The sequence below is a fragment of the Montipora foliosa genome, chromosome 7 (genome assembly GCF_036669935.1).
Source record: "Montipora foliosa isolate CH-2021 chromosome 7, ASM3666993v2, whole genome shotgun sequence".
NCBI classification, from domain to species: Eukaryota; Metazoa; Cnidaria; class Anthozoa; order Scleractinia; family Acroporidae; genus Montipora; species Montipora foliosa.
The window spans coordinates 35,373,689-35,381,188 of record NC_090875.1 but is presented as its reverse complement, the minus strand read 5'-3'; the positions used below and the strand labels follow the sequence as shown (position 1 = coordinate 35,381,188).

Here is a 7,500-nt window from a genome sequence, read left to right as displayed (position 1 = left end):
GTATTTTCCATTTACTTGGTGTATGTTCACTGGAAATACAGCCATATTCCCACAGCGAAAAGGGACAGCTTTTTCTCTGGTCATGTGCCACTCATTCGCCGAGGAAAAGAGAGGGGTAAAATTTTGGTCGAAGTGGTGGAAGAACTCCATTCAATTTACGGACCAGTTGTCCTGATATGGTTGTATCACATACCGATAATTTTTATATGTGATCCAGAGCTGGTGAAGAAATGCCTTGTTACGCTGAATTTACCAAAGAATCCGTATTCTTACCGGTGTTTGGCCTTTCCATTCGGTCAAAGACTGATGGGCAACGGGTTGGTGACCCAGATGAATCACGATGCATGGCAGAAGCGAAGGGCACTCCTAAACCCTGCTTTTCATCGCCGACATTTGATGAACTTCATGAGTGCATTTAACAAAAGCTGCGATTTATTCCTAGAAAGGCTCGACGAATATGCCGATGGGAAAACTGTTATAGACATGGTTCCGGAGTTTTCCAGGGTGACCATGGATGTCATCGGAAAGGTACGCTAGAATTCCTTGGGAGGGGAGCCAGCTGTGAGGGAGCAAACGGTTAGAATCGAGGTTAAGGGTTGTGGAGGGGGTCCCATGTCATAATTGTTTATTTCATAGACAACTTTCATAAATGGCGACCACCTTTATGTACATTCTCGTGTAAATTTTTTGTGTGTTTGAGGCGAAGAGGCAGCTCCCCCCCCCCCCCTCCCCATCAGGGTACATGCAATGGCTCCTGGACATAACACGTTCTTTTGTATTTATGTCAATGAGACCTAACGCCCTCATTTTGAAAACAAATATTCTTTTGAAATTTGTTCATCGTAGTGAGTCTAGAAATTTTGCTTTTATTTGGTTGCCAAATGTTATGAAAGAGGTCCATGGTGACCCTACTTCAAGGTCATTTTTGCTTCTGTTTTGGACAGCAAGAATTTCATTCCCAGGATCTCTCATGTCCCCACCTTACTGAACTGAAAGACTTGGAGCAAGATTGTTGTCAACACTTTCTGGGGGGTGGGGTAGATGCCAAGTGCCTCTTATGTTGTTTGTCTGGCAGTTCTGTTTTGACTTGTATCCTCAACAAGTGATGAATCGTAATGAATAATACCCTTTTGTAGGCCTAAGATTACAGACTGTTTAAAAAACAACTGTGATAATGTGATTTTAGATTAGATGATAGAGCGATTTTCAATTGAGTGTCGAAAGTAATTAGCGAATTACTTTGGTTTTGCATTACTTCACTCAGTGATTGGTTCAAAGTTCTCGTGCCATTTTTTCACCCAATCAGAACCGAAACCAAAACCAATTGTGGCTTGTGCGTGCACATTTTCCCGCGCTTTGTGTTGGCTACATGTAATTACTTTGAGTTTTGATTGGTTTACTGGGTTGTCTCCGTTCTTTTTGATTGGCCAAAGTTATTACTTTGGTTTTGGTTTTACGACACTCATTTGAAAACTGCTCTATGTGTAGGTAGTGGGATCACAGTAGTTTTGTTCTGACTATCTGTATGTGAGCTGAGGAGTTGATTTTGTAATAACCCAGAAACAACTCCCATGGGCAATAAGAGGGGGACTCAAGATTGTAAGTGTGGTGTCCTGGCCAGTCAGCCACTGACTGCTGTGGGGAAAACTTCAAGAAATGATTTGAATTTAGTTACAGCAACTCATTATGCTCTGTTTATCAGTCCAAGTCAATTATTCAATCAGTACTTTTCCATCCCTTGGAATAGATAACTTTGCATATTTACGGTTGCTGCTGCAATGTTTTTTGAAAATTAGGTTGCATTTGGTGTTGATGATGATTTCATAAAAGATGCAAATAATCAATTCCCATCAGCAATTACCAAGGGTCTTGAAGGAGCTCAAGTTGCCTTCCGCAGCCCATTTTGGCACTTTGATGTGTAACAATTCTCATTTCAAAAAAGTGTGTCTCAAGCCATCAGACTTGTTCGTGATTATGCACAGAAAGTTATCCAAGAGCGGCAAGAGGCAATTTCACGTGGGGATGATACTCCTGATGATATTCTTGCACACATCTTGAGTCTTGCAAAAACAGAATCTACCTTAACTATAGAAGACCTTGTTGATGAGTTTGTTACCTTCTTTGTGGCAGGTAAGCGTAATAGCTTGCTTTACATTTCTTCAGGGGCCTTAACCCTTTTCCTTTATGAGTTCACTGATGTTATGACAGGCTTAGCCAGACTGAATTCCCTCTCTCATTGTGTCAATACCTTTCAACCCATTGACTGTCCAACACAGGCAGGTACAAAATACAGGTCACAAGTCACAGGTCATGCAGAAAGAATCGCAAACATTCATTAATTCTAACCTTAAGTTCAGGCCTAAGCAAAAGCTTTTAGGCTTAGTGTTAGCATTTGTAAACTTTTAGGGCTGCTTTTGAATGAAAATTGGTAAAACAATGACCTGTGACTTGTACCTGCGAGTCTAATGCCAGAAAATATTGTTATGTTACGCATCATTGGGGATTGTGGGAGGAGGGGGGAGGGGGCAAGGCGGTTTAGGAGTATATGAGTTAAGTTACAAACCCTAACCAACATGCACTCAAAAACTTTGTCCTCCCCTTGCCCTGGAAGAAAAGGAAGTGAGGATTTTGTAGAAAGGGTAGATTTTTTGGCAATTGACTTCCTCTGATCTAATCACATAATTTATTTCTTATGTGAGCTTAAACAGAACACATGAAGGATGCATGTGTGTGCACCTGAAATTGTATCATATTAACCAGGTTGCCAGGATTCAAGAGTCTGGAAGCTATTCTTCAAACCAGAATGGCATCAAACCATGTCTGATATTACACCCTTTGATATTGAGTTGGGAATGTTGAAACATGTTGATTGCCTCTCATGCTATAAAGGATTGATTCCTAACACTTGAGATGGCAGGTACAAAATGCAGGTCACAGGTCACAGGTCACAGGGCTCAGGTCACAGGTCATTATTTAACCTATACAGAAAGTATCTTAAACATTCATAAAAGCAAACCTTAGACCTAGTTAGGTCTAATTAGGCCTTTTTAGGCCTAATTAGTCCTAATCAGGCCTAAAGAAAAGTATCCTAAACATTCCTAACAGCTAATTTTAGGCCTAATTAGGCCTAAAGAAGAGTTTTTAGGCCTAAGGTTAGCTTTTATGAATGTTTAGGATACTTTCTTTACAAGTAAAACAATGACCTGTGACCTGTGCCCTGTGACCTGCGTTTTGTACCTGTCGCACTCAAGAGCTTAAGCCACACTGGCTGTGAGAACGTGATGAAACAGCAGGTCTAAGAAGCACAAACAAAAGCTCTGCACACTCTGTATGTGCACTTTACACTTTCGTGCAGTTCTATGCTGTGCGTGCTCTGACGATAACGTGATTTGACCAAATTTGAGGTTATGTAGGGGATGTAATTTCCAATTTTCTCTCTAAATATCCACACCATTCTCGCCTATTTTATTCTTGGATTGTTGACACACACTTTCCTTAGCAAGCGAATTGGAGTAATCACAAAATTAATACAGTAATGGGAAATCATATTTTTACTGAGACCAGATTCTGATAGCCATTGTCGTCATCCTCGCTTAATTAGATCCCTGTTGTTTGAACGTGTTGGTGCACTGGAGATTGCAGGACATTCAATCAAGTTTGCAACTACTAGTGCAGCATAAAAAGAACTTATGCCAGTAAGTTGTTTAATCGCAGTGCTCGACTCTCAGGAAAAAATCTAGGGGGCCTTATACATTTCAACAAAAGAGAGACTACTATAAACCGAAAAAATAATATTGTCCTAAGTTGCAACTTAAGGTTCTCAAAAACGGCTGTATAAAGGTAAAATGCAAGCAAGGCTGAACCGAAAATCAGAGCAAGTACGCGGACATTGCATTTTATAGCTTGTATACGTATTTTAAAGTTTTTAACGCTTTTTCTGTATTTAAAATCGACTATGTGCACTTTCGAAATACAATTGAGAGTGTTTAAAAATATATTGGATGTCATTTCTGGAATGAAGTTAATTTAAGATGTAGATCTAAGTTTGCGTTTTAAGGATACGTAAAACACTGTTTTTCGAAGGCTACATGCGTTAAAGGAGAAATTCACTTCAAAATGGCAATCCTTTTTTTATCGATTAATAGAAAGTTCATGAGGAGAACAGCTTTCAACCAAAATCTCAATCTTGAAATAGCTTTCTAACCTTGTGAAATCCTTGTTAAAAATACACACATGCAGGCCGCCATCTTGGAATATACGTGACGTCATTGAGCTCAACACAAACCTGTTGAGATTTTTTTTCAGCAACATAAATTGTTCAAATAGGTTAGACGGACGAAACACCGTTCATGTTGTTCGCATTTCCGAGAGAAAAGTGGGGTCAGCTGAACTCATTGACGTCACGTATAATCCAAATGGAGGCCTGCATGTGTGTATTTTTAACAAGGATTTCACAAGGTTAGAAAGCTATTTTAAGATTGAAATATTTTGGTTAGACGTTGTTTTCCTCATGAACTTTCTATCAATCGATAAAAAAAAGGATTGTCATTTTGGAGAGAACTTCTTCTTTGAAGCATGAACTATAGTCCGTCATTGGACATTCATTGCACTCATTCGATGAAGGAAAAAAATAAATATTAATAATAATATAATAAAAATATCTTAGCGGCCACTCTGGCGAGTAAGTGTGAAAAGTTAGTCGCCAGTGAATAAAATCCAGCCGAATTGGCGACCTCAGCGGTCACAACGTCGAGCACTGTGTTGTAACTGGGTCGTGTCTTTGTTCTCAACAGGTTACGAGACAACTTCAAACCAGCTGTCTTTCACACTTTATGAAACACTCAGGCATTCTAAAGTTAAACAAAGGTACACAAATATTGTACAAAAGGGATGTCATTCAACCTTGGTGCTTTATCTTATTGTTTTTTTTAAAATTATAAAATGAATGCAAGTCACAAATTAAATATTGTTGCAAATTCAAGTATCCTGGTAATTGCTTTCAGGTAATACATCTTTTGAATTGTACACAGTTTCCAAAAAAGAACTTTCAGAAGGTTTTCCAGCAGTGGGCTCTAGGAGGTTAAAATAAGAGAGATTTATTAATATCTGTTAACCAACAGTACAATAGAGTCACCAGCACAAAACAAAGTTGGTGATGAGCTATGCCCGCACAGTGTGACAAGAATCTCTGATAAGATTCAGATAATTATTGAGTTCAGTTCTGTCAGTTAAGTTTAAAAGGATAAACATAAAAAAAAAAAAAAACAACCAAGTGGCCACTTCTTTACAATGTATTATGGAAGTGTGTTCTGTGACAAAACTTCCTTACTTATATTCATTTGGTTTTTTATTTAACCTAGAATTTTGCAGGAAATTGAAACTGTGCTTGGTTCCCGTCAATTTGTGGAATACAAAGACCTTGGCAATCTTCAGTACCTGGGTCAGACCCTAAAGGAAGGACTTAGACCTCATCCATCGGTTGACGTAACGGGTCGAAGAACAGTAAAAGACGAGAACATAGGTGGATGTTTCATCCCTGCTGGAACTCCAGTTTCATTTAGTTGGTTCATATTACACCGACTTCCAGAATCATGGCCCGAGCCAAAGACGTTTGATCCAGAGAGGTTTTCCCCAGAAGCCAAGAGTCCTAGCCATGGTCAATCTGTTCCTTACTTTCCATTTTCTCTTGGTCCAAGGACCTGTATTGGTCAAACATTGGCCCAGTTTGAGGCTCGAGTGCTAATGGCAAGGTTGCTACAGGAGTTTGAGTTGACGCTATTACCTGGACAAAATGAGATTAAACATGAGGAGAAAGTGACGATAAGGCCTGAAGGTGGAGTACTGTGTACCATTAAGAGGAGAAGCAGGATTCCACAAAGGTGAAGTTAGCAATGAACTCACAAGATGAGGTTGTGTTGGCAATAATTGCGGGCGACGACGAAGGAGCCCGCTTCCTAATCTGGGACATGACGTCATTCATTCAGGTTGTAGCCGTGAAAAATCGAGATTTCGAGGAATACCTTACTCGTCCTGCACTTTCTTGAACAGCCACTGTTAATCCAGTTTTTGCGCTGTTCCACACGCGAAAACTCAAAAGTATTCTACGAATCTCTTTACTTCGAACACTCTGAATTAAACAGAGGTGAGTTTTATTTCATTGTAAAGTCAGTCTTACATAAAGAATTAGCTATCAGAGGAATTAACTATCAGAGGGTAATGTGAAGTGCTATTTTTCTATTATTCTTCTAGGCGTTAGCCCCAGTAATGGAAATGAGCCCACACATAGACAGAGAATAACTCTGACCAGGGTGGGAATTGAACATATTTACGTATAAATATATATACATATTTAAAGAGTTTCGTTTCATTGAGTCGAAGCTTCCAGTGGAAACTTAAAGCTAGCACGAGTTTCATAACTTTATTTCGTTGGTTTCGCCCTTCACACAGTTTGCCACACTGTGAAGTGATCATAGGGCACTCAAACGTTTTGTCTAAGACTCTAAGTTTTTTCTGAGACTTAACTATGTGAACTTGCCTACTTATTTGAGAATGGCGATTTTTGTATTGACATTTGTTGACGAAGGTGACTAAACACAGTTTTTTAGCGGGTCTACTTCCATTTCTGCCACATTTCTGCCATTTTTGCCTGGAGGCTCAAACTTAGTGACTGATATTTGCTACCACGAGGGTTTATATTTTTGACAGTCGATGTGCTCTGCAGGCTGTTGCCATGGTAACGCATCTAGAATAAACAAGACCTAAAGGATGCTTGTTTGTTCCTCATGGACGCAAAATTCACTGCAGCATTTGCTTACTTAGAATTATTGAAATAAAGTACGTTTACCAGCGGTTATCATAGAATTTCATACAGATTTTTCATCATTCGCATAGACGTTTTCAGTTTTCGTAATTTCTGTCTGTTAAATTTCTGGTTTTTTATAGGTGCTCATTTTCTGCAAAATCTAAATTACGAGTTTGCAAGATATTTTATAAAGCAGCCAATAGCTCTTGGTCTCATTTTCGTGCTGACCGAAAGAATCGCGGCTTCTGGCGACGAGAATGCTCTTGGTCTCAATTTGTTGAGCTAAGGCGCTGATGAGCTTTAGCAACGAAAACGGCGACGGCAACAAGAACGTCACAAATTTGCATATTTAGTAGGCAAAAACAATAGCTTTGCACGCTCTGCACGTGCGTTTTTCATTTTTGTCCATTTTTTTGCCGTCGTCAGCATTCCCCTAAATAAAGCGCCGCTCAAAACGTTTTCATTCCTGAGGGACTTCCATACCTTTCTCTCATTAAAAAACTTGGAATTGTCGTGATTACAATAATGAGAATTTAGGTTTTGTGATGACGTTCTCGTTGCCGTTCCCGTCGTCTTTGCTAAAGCTCCCAATTTTCACTTTTAAAACGTTTACACGGCATTTCCAAGACCATCGCGAGAGGGAGGAAAAAAGGTTTTGTCATACTCGCCATATTTGTTTTGTTTTCAAAAAATCCGTG

At 39.4% G+C, this 7,500-nt stretch overlaps 2 protein-coding genes and 1 pseudogene across 2 annotated transcripts in view; 1 reads left to right on the top strand and 2 right to left on the bottom strand.

The window, feature by feature from the left end:
• Window positions 1-5,883, top strand: part of LOC138011158 (cholesterol 24-hydroxylase-like) — a 5,955-nt pseudogene extending 72 nt beyond the window's left edge.
• LOC138009429 (sulfotransferase 1B1-like) overlaps window positions 1-7,500 on the bottom strand; it is a 97,891-nt gene that overhangs the window by 67,602 nt on the left and 22,789 nt on the right. The gene's annotated exons all lie outside the window — the stretch shown is intronic.
• Window positions 4,896-7,500, bottom strand: part of LOC138009427 (sulfotransferase 1B1-like) — a 43,867-nt gene continuing 41,262 nt past the window's right edge. Inside the window, exon 4 of the mRNA XM_068856440.1 lies at window positions 4,896-5,072. The gene's annotated coding sequence lies outside the window, so the exon portion shown is untranslated. The remainder of the gene's footprint in view (window positions 5,073-7,500) is intronic.